The sequence below is a fragment of the Dipodomys merriami genome, unplaced genomic scaffold (genome assembly GCF_024711535.1).
Source record: "Dipodomys merriami isolate MVZ:Mamm:240054 unplaced genomic scaffold, mDipMer1.0.p SCAF_234, whole genome shotgun sequence".
NCBI lineage: Eukaryota > Metazoa > Chordata > Mammalia > Rodentia > Heteromyidae > Dipodomys > Dipodomys merriami.
In genome coordinates, this window is record NW_027203760.1 from 887,897 (window position 1) to 901,819 (window position 13,923).

At 38.1% G+C, this 13,923-nt stretch overlaps 1 pseudogene; it reads left to right on the top strand.

Annotated features, from left to right (window-relative positions):
• Positions 1-2,134: 2,134 nt before the first annotated feature.
• On the top strand, positions 2,135-2,233 carry LOC138835383 (U6 spliceosomal RNA; annotated as a pseudogene).
• The last annotated feature ends 11,690 nt before the right edge of the window (positions 2,234-13,923 follow it).

Consider the following 13,923-nt stretch of genomic DNA (forward strand, 5'->3'; position numbering starts at 1 on the left):
CACCTACTGAGCAACACAAATGGTGCATGGTACTATTTCTAGACTTGAATGAATGGTTGAACCTGTCTGACATTAGTGCTGGGTAAATGAACCAACTCTATTGTAACTTGCTCCCTACACTTGAAAAACTTGTAATGTCACTTAGTGTCATCTACTTATCAAATGTTATTTTGGTAAGTGTGATTTCAAAAAGTTTATTTGAAAAGGAATACACTTTCAGGAGATTAAATGTAGGTTGGTTTGAGAATGACAACATTTTTATACCACAGAACCAAGTTGTACTAAAGTACCAGTGTTTTGAAGCACAAACGATCTTCTCAATTAATGTTTTGCTGAATTACATTTAACCTCTAAGTCATTTTCCTGACCATGGTAGATCAATCACGGATCTATCCTTCCAGGAACTATTTTTTGGGCCCACTTATGCTGGACTGAAATATTACATTAGTCATTAGGGGAGGGGTATTAAAATAATCTTGTGACACTTTCTGATCTTGTTCACTCATATGGACTGGTCATCTGTAAATTCAGTTTGAAATACAGTAATTTCTCTCGATTTTGTGACTTCATCTTTCATTTTAAGCTGCCTTACATTACACAATTGCTTGCTGCTAATTCTTGTTTCTCAAGGAATTGGAGCCCTGAAATATAAGAAATGAGAAATTGAGATGGATTTTCAGTTACTGTCTGCTGGCATGTTGCATAGGCCTAGGTGAGAAGTCTTGCCCCTGTTATCTGATGATGCAGGTAACTCAGCCATAAGATGTTAGGACCCATGGGTCTATAGAAGAATAATGTCTTTTAGATATCATATTAGCAAAATTGGAGTATAATATGTAGGAATGCATCAGAAATATGGAGAAAAACAGTTTGGGACCAGTGAGTTAAAACAATAAACAGAGCATCAGAGTAAAATCTCTTATAGATTAGAGGAAAACAACATTGATTTTTAACAATGTGAATTCAGAAGACCATGAACACTTAGAAGTTATCACGTTTATACCGAAGACATTGCATTGATAATTTTTATATTCTAATGTATATTCTAAACTTAATTATTTACATTCCAATTCTATTTATTGGAATAAATAAATATCAATTTATTTGTCAAATTATCAATTGATTCTAGTAAGTTTCACTGTGTGGAATATAAAATCAGCACATATAAATATAAAATATATAACTATATATAATAAAATAAAATGGCACATGTTTTGCATTGTTCTGTTTTGGTTAGGGTATCAAAAGCAACTCTGTTTTAAAGTATTTTTCCATTATCTCTACCTCAGTGTTTGATAGAGTTAGATTTAAACCTTTACCTTTTGTAGATTTACAGACTGTAGGCAAGAGGAAACATTACCAATTTAAGGCCTAATAACAAGGAGAAACATATGGACTTCTCCTGGAGCTATGAAAATATTTGGTGATAGAAAGGCAGTCGTCTAAGTTCCTGCCTGTTTGGAAGGTAGACAGGCCAGGACATTAGGTAATCATGCATATGAACAATTTTTTCACCTTCTTGGCTTTAGCTACTTTTGAAATGATAGGTATAATAAACCATTATATTTTGATAAAATCCTTCTAGTCTGAAAAGTTCTGTCTGAAATATTCATTTTTCTATGATCCCTTGGAACTAAGATTTATTTTGTTCAAGTAAGACAATTTACGCGATCAGGGTAAGATACTCTGGTTGGTCTGATCCTACATGGAAGAAGGGTAAAGTGTCAGGTACACATTTGTGCCAATGAGACCGCATTTGGGAAAATTTCAGCTGCAGAAGTTTAGAAGTAGCTTTTAAGCAAGGCTTACTTTGAATCCGTTAGCTACACAGAGCAAACTCAGTTGAATAAATAAGTACTTGAAAAAGCCATCCCCTTTGGACCTAGCTAAAAATGCTTCAAAGTATGATTAAACTAAAATGAAAAAGATTTAAAATAGTCATTGACTAAAAAATTACAAACGTGAGCAATCAACTGAACAATATAATTATTTTCCATTATACACAGAATTTTAGGGAAATAAGATCAGTAGCATTGTTAGGAACAATAAAGTTTCCTTGTTACAAACAGGCACCCAAGGATATAATCCTGTATAAATATTGCATCATTAACTACCTAAATATAGAGGACATTACATGCTTCAGCAGCACATGAACCCAAATTACACCAATACAGAGATTAACATGGCAATTGCAAAGGATGATATGAAAATCTGTGAATTATTCCAGATTTTTCATTCTTCAGATGCAAGAAATGAAAAACAATTATAAAAAAGTTGATTACAAAATTACAAGTGTAACAATTCATGTAATCCACATAAATAAAAGTTAGTTTGACATTAGTGTATTAATTCTTCACCTTAGAAAGGCCTTTACATAGCATAATCGTTATAAAACTTTTAAAATTAGACAACATTGTCATTTTATTCCAAAGAAATATACTATAAGGACCTAGTAAAAAAATAATCTTAAACTGTTTTGGTATGGAATGCAATCTGAAAGGACACATTTATTAATGAACCTATATATTATAAAACAATGTAGAATTCAAAGTCTTATACATTATGGGCATTATACACACAGAATACAGAATATTTTGAGGTATAATTTTTCACATAAGCACCAGAAATATCTTTAGTTTCTTTCGTACTCATTTCAACAGATAAATTAAAATTATTTCTGAATAAAAAAAGCAAAAACTCGAGGGGGTCCAAGATGGTGATGGGGAAGTAGGGGAACGTCACATCTCTCCCCAAGCAAAAAGAGAGTTTGAGTTCCAACATTTAATCTCCCCAAGAGACCGACAACAACAACAAAATCAACATCCAGAGAAAAACAGGAGTTGAAAAGAAGAATTTCACAACAGACAAGCTTGAAGACGCCTCCCCCAATGTCTATTGGCCACAAAGCAGCGTGCCAAGCCATGGCCAGCCCGGCCTGGTGGGAGCTACCGGTGGCCCAGAGACACAGGGAATTGTCTGCAGATCACCCGCACCAAAGACCCCTGAGGTATCAGTTTCAGACCAGTTGATCCTGACGAATGAAGAAACCTCCAAACAGGGAACTTACACAAAGATCCCACACCTTCCCTTCACTCTCCATTGGAGCAGAGAGGCTCCATCCCACCAAACCCACTCAGCCCCATGGCAGGAACCTCAGAGATACATGAGATGCCCACAGAACAATAGAGCAGAAGAACTGAAAGGAACTGGTGCTGATCCAGAGAGCGCAAACAGAGACAAACCCCAGCAATCAGAACCTGCACAGAGTCCCCTCCCCCCCCCCCTTGGGTGGAGGCAGGAGGCCCATCCCATGGAGCGGACCCAAACAGTGTCAATGGAGGCAGTGACAGAAAAGAAACACACAGAGCCACCACCTCTCAGCCTAGCCCACAACCACCTCAATTGAACTCTGACTGCAATGACAACCAACAACAACATACATCACACAGAAACAACTAGCTCCAGGGTGAGTACCCCGCAGGGGACAGTGTATTCCTCAAGGGAGACCAGAGCTGGTGGGAATCCCCAGACCCCCTACCCCAAAACTGCACCACAGGACCCACTAAAACTAGAAACTGTTCAAGAGTTCCAACAGCCCATGGATCACACTCAGCTGGCCAGGCTAGAACAAGAGAGACCCTGGAAGGAAGCTTAAACGCCCAAGCCTGGTACAGCGCCACTGGGTCAAGAACCCAACGGTGGAAGAAATTTGTACTGTGTACTCCAAGCTGCGTAATCTAGGTGGGATACACAGCAGCACAGGTCCAACAGGTGTGCCCAGGCTGGGGTCTGGGACCAGGCCTTGGGATCTGGTGCCTGAGCAACATAACCAATTCATCCCAACTGAAATCAGAAGCTGAGCATACGCCTCAACAGAGGGGAGAAAAACAGGGAACTGCACTCCTGGTATTCATGCCTGTGACAGCAAAGGATGCAGGGGGTTCAGGACAAGAGAAGCCCAAACCCCACAAGAACCTGACCCATGTATTCTAGGCTAAGAATTGAACAACACAGGCATCCAGCACCCGATAATAGTCAGGAGCTCAGGCTGGTAAGGTGCTCAGCAGTACAGTGCTTATCTTAGGTGCAAGAGGCCCTGGATCTGATTCCTCAGCAAAACATAAGCAGAAAAGGCCAGATGTGGGGCTATGGGTCAAATGGTAGGGTGCCAGCCTTGAGCTGAAGAGCTGAGGGACAGCACCCAAGACCAGAGTTCAAGCCCACAAATAGCCAAAAAAGTAAAACAAAACAAAACATCAGGAGCCCATAGCAGACTCCAGCCTCTGGGAGAGTACATCTAGCACATCCGAACTTGCCAAGAGCACGTGTAGGAACAAACAGGAGCAGTCTAGGCTGCTCAACCCTTCTAAAGGGGGGAATTGCCAGTGATCTACAGCAGAGAGCTGAGAATCCTGTGTGGGTCAGACCAGCAGCTGGAGGTCGGCCCCCAATAGAACCGAGATCAGGTACAGACTCTCTACCAGCACAGAAACAGTAACCAAGCAAGAACAGACACCTATTGACCAAAACAAAATTTCAGATTAGTCTGCAATAATCCCTGAATAACCATGCGAAAATCACAGAGAAATATTACAAGGTTTATCAACACCTAGGATAGCAAGCTATCTCTAAAAGCCAGCAGCAACCCAGGGGAGAGCCCCACTGGGAGCAAAGCAGGAATGGAAGACAAACACTACATCCAAGACATGCTGGAGGCAATGACTCAAGAAATAAAGTGAGAAATAGACCAGAATTTGAAAGAACACCATGTCGAAATACCAAAAGAGGTGCAGGACTTCAAACAGGAGATGCATGAAAAAATAGAGGTAGCACACACCTCACTAAGCCATGAGATAAGTGACAAAATAGAGGCAGTACACACCTCATTAAGAGGTGAGATTAGTATTTTGAAAACCAACATTGAATCCATTGAAATCAACAATGAGTCCATTTCCTCCATGCAAACCACAATGGAAGCCACAGTTAACAGAGTGAACAAAATGGAATACAGAAGACAGAATACATCAACTGGAACAAAAAATGACAGATATGGAAAAATCACTTAAATTATACCAAAGGGAAATTCAAGGGCAAGCAGATAGTGCCAAGAAATTTAACCTTCATATACAAAGGTGAGGAATATCAAAGCAAGGGAATGCAACACCTATTCCACAAGATAATCGATGAAAATTTTCCCCATCTCAAAAAAGAACATCTAACCCACATAACAGAAGCATATAGAACACCTAACAAGCAGGATCCCAGGAGAAACACTTCTAGACATATTATAGAAGAAATGATAGAGCTGAATGATAAGGAAACAATCTTGCATGCACCAAAAATGAAGAAGGAGCTATACTACTATAGGAAAAATATTAGAATCACTACAGATCTCTCCACACAAACACTGAATGCAAGAAAGACCTGGGAAAGTACCACATGAGGCCTGAGAGCCAATAACTGCCAACACAGACTGATATACTCAGAAACGCTAGCATTCACATTCGATGGAGAACTGAAAATTTTTAATAGCAAAGAAAAACTAAATTAATACATAAACATTAAGCCAGCGTTACAAAGACTACTAAGAGGTGGAACACAACCTGAGAAAAGCAACCAGGAACAGGGACCTGCACCCAGACAGGCATTAATAGAAGTCTATCTGAGCAAGGACAGCGGAAAGGAAAAAAGAAAAACAGTGACCATAATGCATCTCTCTATACTATCTCTTAAGATTAACGGGCTTACTTCACCAATCAAAAGAAAAAGAACTGCAGTTTGGATCCTAAAACATGACCCATCCATCTGTTGCCTTCAGGAGACCCACCTCTAAGCCAAACATGCAAACAAACTCAGAGTGAAGGGTTGGAAAAGGATCTACCAATCAAATGCCCCTAGTAAGAAAGCAGGCATAGCAATCCTTATATCTGACAAAAATAAACTTGTCATTAAAATCATTGCAATGTCAAACCATCCCTGCATCTCTGGTATGAAGCCTACCTGCTCATATTGTATGATTTTTTTAATGTGTTTCTGGATTCTTTTAGCTAGAAGCTTAATGATCTTTGCACTTGTGTTCATCAAGGAAATTGGCCTGTAATTCTCCTTTTTGGTTGGGTCTTTGCCTGGTTTGGGGATGAGTGTGATATTGGCTTCGTAGAATGAGTTTGGGATAGTTCCCTCCTTCTCTGTTTCTCTGAAGAGCTTGAGGAGTGTGGGTTTTAGTTCTTCTTTAAAGGTCTTATAGAATTCTGCTATGAATCTCTCTGGTCCTGGGCTTTTTTGGTTGGAAGACTTTTGATAGCTTCCTGTATCTCATTGTAGGATATTGGCTTATTTAATTGGTTTCTTTTTGCTCAGTTTAGACAACTTGGATTTCTCTAAAAATGCATCAATATCTGCCAGGTTTTCTTCCTTTAGTGATTATAACTTTTGAAGATAGTCCATTAGGATTGTTTGGATATCTTGGGTATGTGTTATGATTTTTCCCGTGGCATCCCTAATCCTGTTACAATGGATTTCCTCTCTTCCTTTTTTAATTAATCTTGCAAACAGTCCATCAATTTTGTTTATTTTTTCAAAGAACCAGCTTTTTGTTTGGTTAATTTTGGCTGTAATTTTTTTTATTTTCTAATTGGTTAATCTCTGCTCTTAATTTGGTTATCTGGCTCCGTCTAGTAACTTTAGGTTCCATTTTTTTCATGTTTTTCTAGCTGTTTTAATTGCAACATGAGATTATTTACTTGGTCTGTCTCCATTTTCTTGATGTGGGCAGTGAGGGCAATAAATTTGCCCCTCAGGACTGCTTTTGCTGTGTCCCACAAGTTTCTTTGTGAGATTTTTTTTCATTTTTATTGTGTTGTAGGAAATGTTTTATTTCTTCTCTGATCTCTTCCATTACCCAGGCATTGCTAAGGAGTGTGCTGTTCAATTTGCATGTATTAGAGAAATTTCTGCGGTATGCTTTGTTATTGAGAACTGGCTTGATTCCACTATGGTCTGATAGGATACAGGGGATTATGTCAACCCTTTGTATTTGCTTAAGTTCCTTGCATGAACTATGAAATGGTCTATTTTGGAGAAAGTTCCACGAGCTGCTGAGAAGAATGTGTACTGTGTTGTTTTACGGTCAAATACTCAGTAGAGGTCAGTTAATTCCGCTTGAAGTATGGCCTCACTTAATTTGGTAGCTTCTTTGCCAATCCTCTGGTTTGTAGGCCTGTCCTTTGGTGAGAGCGGTGTGTTGAATTCTCCTAGTATTATCGTATTGGGATCTATTGTATTTTGTAAGTCAATAAATGTAATCCAACACATCAACAGAGCTAAGGTCAAGAATCACATGATTTTCACCACAGATGCAGAAAAGGCCTTTGATAAAATTCAACATTCATTCATGCTAAAGGCTCTGGAGAAAACAAAAATAGCATGAACATTTCTTAAAACAATAAAACCATTTATGACAGACCAATAGCCAATATTATACTTAATGGGGAAAAGCTACAACCAATTCTCCTAAAATCAGGAAGAAGGCAAGGATGCCCACTGTCTCCACTGCTCTTCAATATAGTCCTGGAACCCTTAGCCAGGTCAATAAGGCAAGAAAAATACATGAAAGGGATCCGCATAGGGAAAGAAGAGGTTAAACTATTCCTTTTTTCAGACAACATGATACTATACTTTCATGATCCCAAAAACTCCATCCCCAAACTCTTAGAAATCATAAATCACTTCGGCAAAGTAGCAGGATACAAAATAAACCCACAAAAATCAGCTGCCTTCCTGTACACTGACAATGTACAAGAAGAGAGGGAAATAAAGGGAGTAACCCTATTCACAATAACCTCCCCCAAAATAAAATATTTAGGAATTAACCTAACCAAAGATGTAAAAGAACTATTTAATGAAAACTATAAAATGATAAAGAAAGAAATTTCAGAAGACACTAGGAAATGGGAAGACCTCCCATGCTCTTGGATAGGCCAACTTAATATAGTGAAGATGGCAATATTGCCAAAATTAATATACAAATTCAATGCAATTCCTATTAAAATCCCAATGATGTATTTCTCTGAAATACAGAAAACAGTCCAAAAATTCATATGGAACCACAAAAACCTAGAATATCCAAAACAATTCTAGGGAATAAAGACAAAATGGGAGGGATATCCATGCTGCACTTCAAACTATACTACAGAGCTATAATAACAAAGACAGCATGGTACTAGCACAAAAACAGACCAGAAGACCAATGGAATAGAATAGAAGATCCAGAAATAAATCCACAGGCCTACAGCCAGCTGATATTAGACAAAGGAGCCCAAGACATACAATGGAAGAAACACAGCCTCTTCAACCACTTGTGCCGGGAAAACTGGGCTGCCACATGCAGAAAACTAAAAGTGGACCCCAGCCTATCACCATGCACCAACATAAACTCAAAATAGATTAAAGATATTAACATTAAAACTGAATCTTTGAAACTACTGCAGGACAGAGTAGGAGAGACACTTGAACTAATAGGCACAGGAAGGAACTTCCTGAACAGAGTCCGAGGATCACAACAAATTGGAGAGAGACTCAACAAATGGGACTACTTTAAAATAAAATGCTACTGCACAGCTAAATCTATTGCAACCAAGCTAGAAAGACAAATAAATAATTGGGAAAAAATATTTACCAGCAATATATCAGACAAGGGGTTAACATCCAGTATATACAGGGAACTCAAGAAACTAATCCCTCCTAAACGTAACAAATCAATTACTAAATGGGCAAGGGAAGTAAAGAGGGACTTCTCAGAGGAAGAAATAAAAATGGCAAAGAAACACATGAGGAAATGTTCATCATCCCTGGTGGTGAAGGAAATGGAAATAAAGGCAACCATGAGATAACACCTTACCACAGTCAGAATGTCACACATCCACAAATCAGCCAACGACAACTGCTGGATGGGATGTGGAGAAAGAGGAACCCTATTACACTGCTGGTGGGAATGTACACTTATACAACCACTTTGGAAAGCACTCTGGAGGGTCCTTAGAAAGATAAAGATTGATCTCCCTTATAACCCAGTCATACCACTTTTAGGCATGTACCCTGAACAACAGGAACCTATATACAATGACACGTGCACCTCCATGTTTATTACAGCACTGTTCACAATAGCTAGGATATGGAAACAACCCAGATGCCCCACCACAGATGAATGTATCCAAAAATTGTGGTATCTACAAACAATGGAATATTATACAACCATTTGAAATGACAAAATAATGGCATTTGCAGGTAAATGGATGGAGCTAGAAGGTGATCATGTTGAGCAAGGTAAGCCAAGAGCAAAGAGACAAACGGTACATGGTCTCCCTGATAAGTGGATGCTAAATCCAAAATGTTAGGTGATACGACAAAATTAACAGGACTTAAGAAACAAAGAACTCCGACTCATCTGGTCGAAACACTACTAAATATCCCCATACTGCTGATCACATGTATGTTGTATTGTGTACACATTATATGTTATAGACTGTGATAGAAATTTGCTCCAGGAAAGTTAGAATGAACTTATGACTTTAAATGAGCATCATTATTTCACAATATTGTGAAATTTGGGAAGTTATGTAATCACTTAATCACAATAAAAAAAAGAACCTCAGGGAAGTAAGGAGGGAAGGGATGGTAGGGGGAAAACAATAGAGGGGGTAACAATGCTCAATAGGAAGTGTACTCATTACGTTGCTCATGTAACTATAACCCTCTGTATAGTATCTTTACAATAAAAAAATAAAAAAAAGATCCAATCAACAGTAAAAAAATAAACTAAAATCAATACAAAAAGACAAGGATGGACACTACATATTAATATAGGGAACAATACAAGAGGAGGATATTACCATCATCTACCTATCATTCCCCAAACATCGGTGCATCCAAATATGTTAAGCAAATACTCTCAAACTTACAGAATAAAATAGATCCAATATGATAATACTAGGAGACTTTTAACACCCCACTCTCACCAAAGGACAGGTCTACCAACCAGAGTATTGGCAAAGATGCTATTGAATTAATGAGGCCATACTTCAAGCAGAACTGACATTTACCAAGTATTTCACCCTAAAAACAACACAGTACACATTCTTCTCAGCAGCTCATGGTACTTTCTCCAAAATAGAACATATAATAGTTCATGCAAGAAACTTAAGCAAATTCAAGGAGATTGACATAATCCCCTGTATCCTATCTGACCATAGTGGAATCAAGCTAGTTCTCAAAAACAAAACATACTGCAGAAATTACTCAAATACATGGAAATTGAACAGCTCACTTCAAAGCAATGCCTGGGTAATGGAAGTGATTAAAGAAGAAATTAAAAAATTCCTACAACTCAATGAAAATGAAAATACCTCGCAAAAACATTTTGGGACACAGCAAACGCAGTCCTGATGGACAAATTTATTTCCCTCAGTGCCCACATCAAGAAAATAGAGACAGACCAAGAAAATAATCTCATGTTGCAATTAAAACAGCTAGAAAAGCATGAAAAAAATGGAACCTAAAGTTAATAAAAGAGCCAGATAACCGAACTAAGAGCGGAGATTATTGAAATAGAGAATTGGAGAATCATAGCCAAAATTAACCAAACAAAAAGCTGGTTGAAAAAATAAATAAAATTGATAGATATTTGGCAAGATTAATTTAAAAAAGAAGAGAGGAAACCCATTTTATCAGGATTAGGGATGCCACGGGAAAAATCACAACACGTACCCAAGATGCCCAAACAATTTTAACGGAGTACTTTGAAAAATTATACCCTCTAAAGAAAGAAAACCTGGCAGAAATGGATGCATTTTCAGAGAAATACAAGTTTCCCAAATTGAGCAAGGTAGAAGAAAATCAATCAAATAAGCCAATATCCTACAACTAGATACAGGAAGCAATCAGAGGTCTTCCAACAACAAAAAAAGCCCAGGACCAGATGGATTCACAACAGAATTCTATACGACCTTTAAAGAAGAACTAACACCTATCCTCTTCAAGCTCTTCAGAGAAACAGAGAAGGAGGGAGCTATCCCAAACACATTCTACGAAGCCAATATCACATTCATCCCCAAACCAGGCAAAGACCCAACCAAAAAGGAGAATTACAGGCCAATTTCCTTGATGAACACAGGTGCAAAGGTCATTAACAAGATTCTAGATAACAGAATCCAGAAACACATAAAAAAAACCATACACTAAAACCAAGTAGGCTTCATCCCAGAGATTCAGGGATGGTTTAACATAAGTAAGTCAATAAATATAATCCAACACATCAACAGAGCCAAGGTCAAGAATCACATGATTATCTCCACAAATGCAGAAAAGGTTTTTGATAAAATTCAACATTCATTCATGCTAAAAGCTCTGGAGGCAATAGGAATAGAAGGAACATTTCTTAAAACATTAAAAGCCATTTACAACAGTCCAATAGCTAATACTATACTTAATGGGGAAAAGCTACAACCAATTCTCTTAAAATCAGGAAAAAGGCAAGGATGCCCACTGTCTCTACTCCTGTTCAATATAGCCCTGGACCTCTTAGCCAGGTCAATAAGGCAAAAAAAAAAAATTAAAAGATCTGTATATGAAAAGAAGAAATTAAACTATCCCTTTTTGCAGATGACATCATACTATACCTTCACGATTCCAAAAATTCCATCCCCAAGCTCTTAGAAATCATGAATCTCTTCGGCAAAGTAGCAGGATACAAAATAAACCCACAAAAATCAGTTGCATTCCTGTACACTGACAATGTCCAAGCAGAGAGGGAAATAAAGGAACGTAAGCCCATTCACAATAACATCCCCCAAAATAAAATATTCAGAAATTAACCTAACCAAAGATGTAAAAGAACTATTTAATGAAAACTATAAAAAGTTAAAGAAAAAATTACAGAAGACACTAGGAAATGGAAAGACCTCCCATGCTCTTGGATAGGCAGAAATTATAGTGAAAATGGCAATTCTGCCCAAATTAATATACAAATTCAATGCAATTCCTATTAAAATCCCAATGATGTATTTCTCTGAAATACAGAAAACAGTCCAAAAATTCATATGGAACCACAAAAACCTAGAATATCCAAAACAATTCTAGCAAATAAAGACAACATGGGAGTTATATCCATGTCACACTTCAAACTCTACTATAGCGCCATAATAACAAAGACATTATGGTACTGGCACAAACACAGACCCGAAGACCAATAGAATAGAATAGAAGATCCAGAAATAAATCCACAGGCCTTCAGTCAGCTGATATTTGACAAAGGAACCAAAGACAGACGATGGAAGAAACACAGCCTCTTCAACCACTAGTGCTGGGAAAACTGGGTGGCCATATGCAGAAGAATAAAAGTGGACCCCAGCATATCACCATACACCAACATCAGCTCAAAATGGATTAAAGACCTTAGCATTAAATCTGAATCTCTGAAACCTCTGCAGGCAGAGTAGGAGAGACACTTGAACTTATAGGCCCAGGACAGAATTTCATGAAGAGAGTCCCAGGGTCACAACAAATTGGAGTGAGACACGACGACTGGGACTACCTTAAAATAAAAAGCTTCTGCAAAGGTAAAGCTATCACAACCAAGCTAGAAAGACAACCAATTAATTGGGAAAAATAGTTACCAGCAATATATCCAACAAGGGATTAATATCCAGTATATACAGGTAACTCAAGAAACTAATCCCTCCCACAGCTAACAAACCAATTACTAAATGGACAAGGGAAGTAAAGAGAGACTTCTCAGAAGAAGAGATCAAAATGGCAAAGAAACACATTAGGAAATGTTCACCATCCCTGGTTTTGAAGGAAATGTAAATAAAGACAACCATGAGATAGCACCTTACCCCAGTCAGAATGTCCGACATCCTCAAGTCAGCCAATGACAAATGCTGGAAGATATGCAGAGAAAGAGGAACCCTACTACACTGCTGTTGGGAATTTACACTCATACAACCACTTTACAAAACAGTCTGGAGGGTCCTAAGAAAGCTAAATATTGACCTCCCTTATGACCCAGTCATACCACTTCTAGGCATCCATCCTGAACAACAGGAACCAGTATACAAGGACACATGCACCTCCATGTTTATTGCCGTACTGTTCGTAATAACCATGATATGGAAACGACCCAGATGCCCCACCACAGATGAATGGATCCCAAAATTGTGGTATCTATACACAATGGAATATTACGCAGCCACTAGAAATGACAAAATAATGGCATTTACAGGGAAATGGATGGAGCTAGAAGGTGATCATGTTGAGCAAGGTAAGCCAAGAGCAAAGAGACAAACAGTACATGGTCTCCCTGATAAGTGGATGTTAAAACCAAAATGTTAGGTAATACGACAAAATTAACAGGACTTAAGAAACAATCTGGTCGAATCTCTACTAAATAACCCCATGCTGCTGATCACATGTATGTTGTATATGTGTACAATGGAGGGGAACCAGGAAGATGACATAGAACTAGAGGGAATCAGGGAAAAACCCATCAGCTGCACTGGACATTGACCAAAATGAACTAAGCAAGTTAATGGCAGGGATGGGAGGGAGGAAACAAGTGGGAAAACAGGAACAGCTGATGTTATGCAAAACAAAAGAAATGTACATACCAAACAATGTGGAAGAAATAACTGTATCGCAAAGCTCATAGAACTCATAAATGTTATAGACTGTGATAGATAATTTGCTCCAGAAATGTTAGAATGTGTTTGTGACTTTAACTGAGCATCACTATTCCACAATACTTTGAAATTGGGGGAATTATGTAACCACTTAATTACAATAAAAATAGCAAAACTCTCCAGAAATCATTATAGATGTATACAACTAACTCTTGAATACATTTTTGACATCAAAGTCAGGCAATTC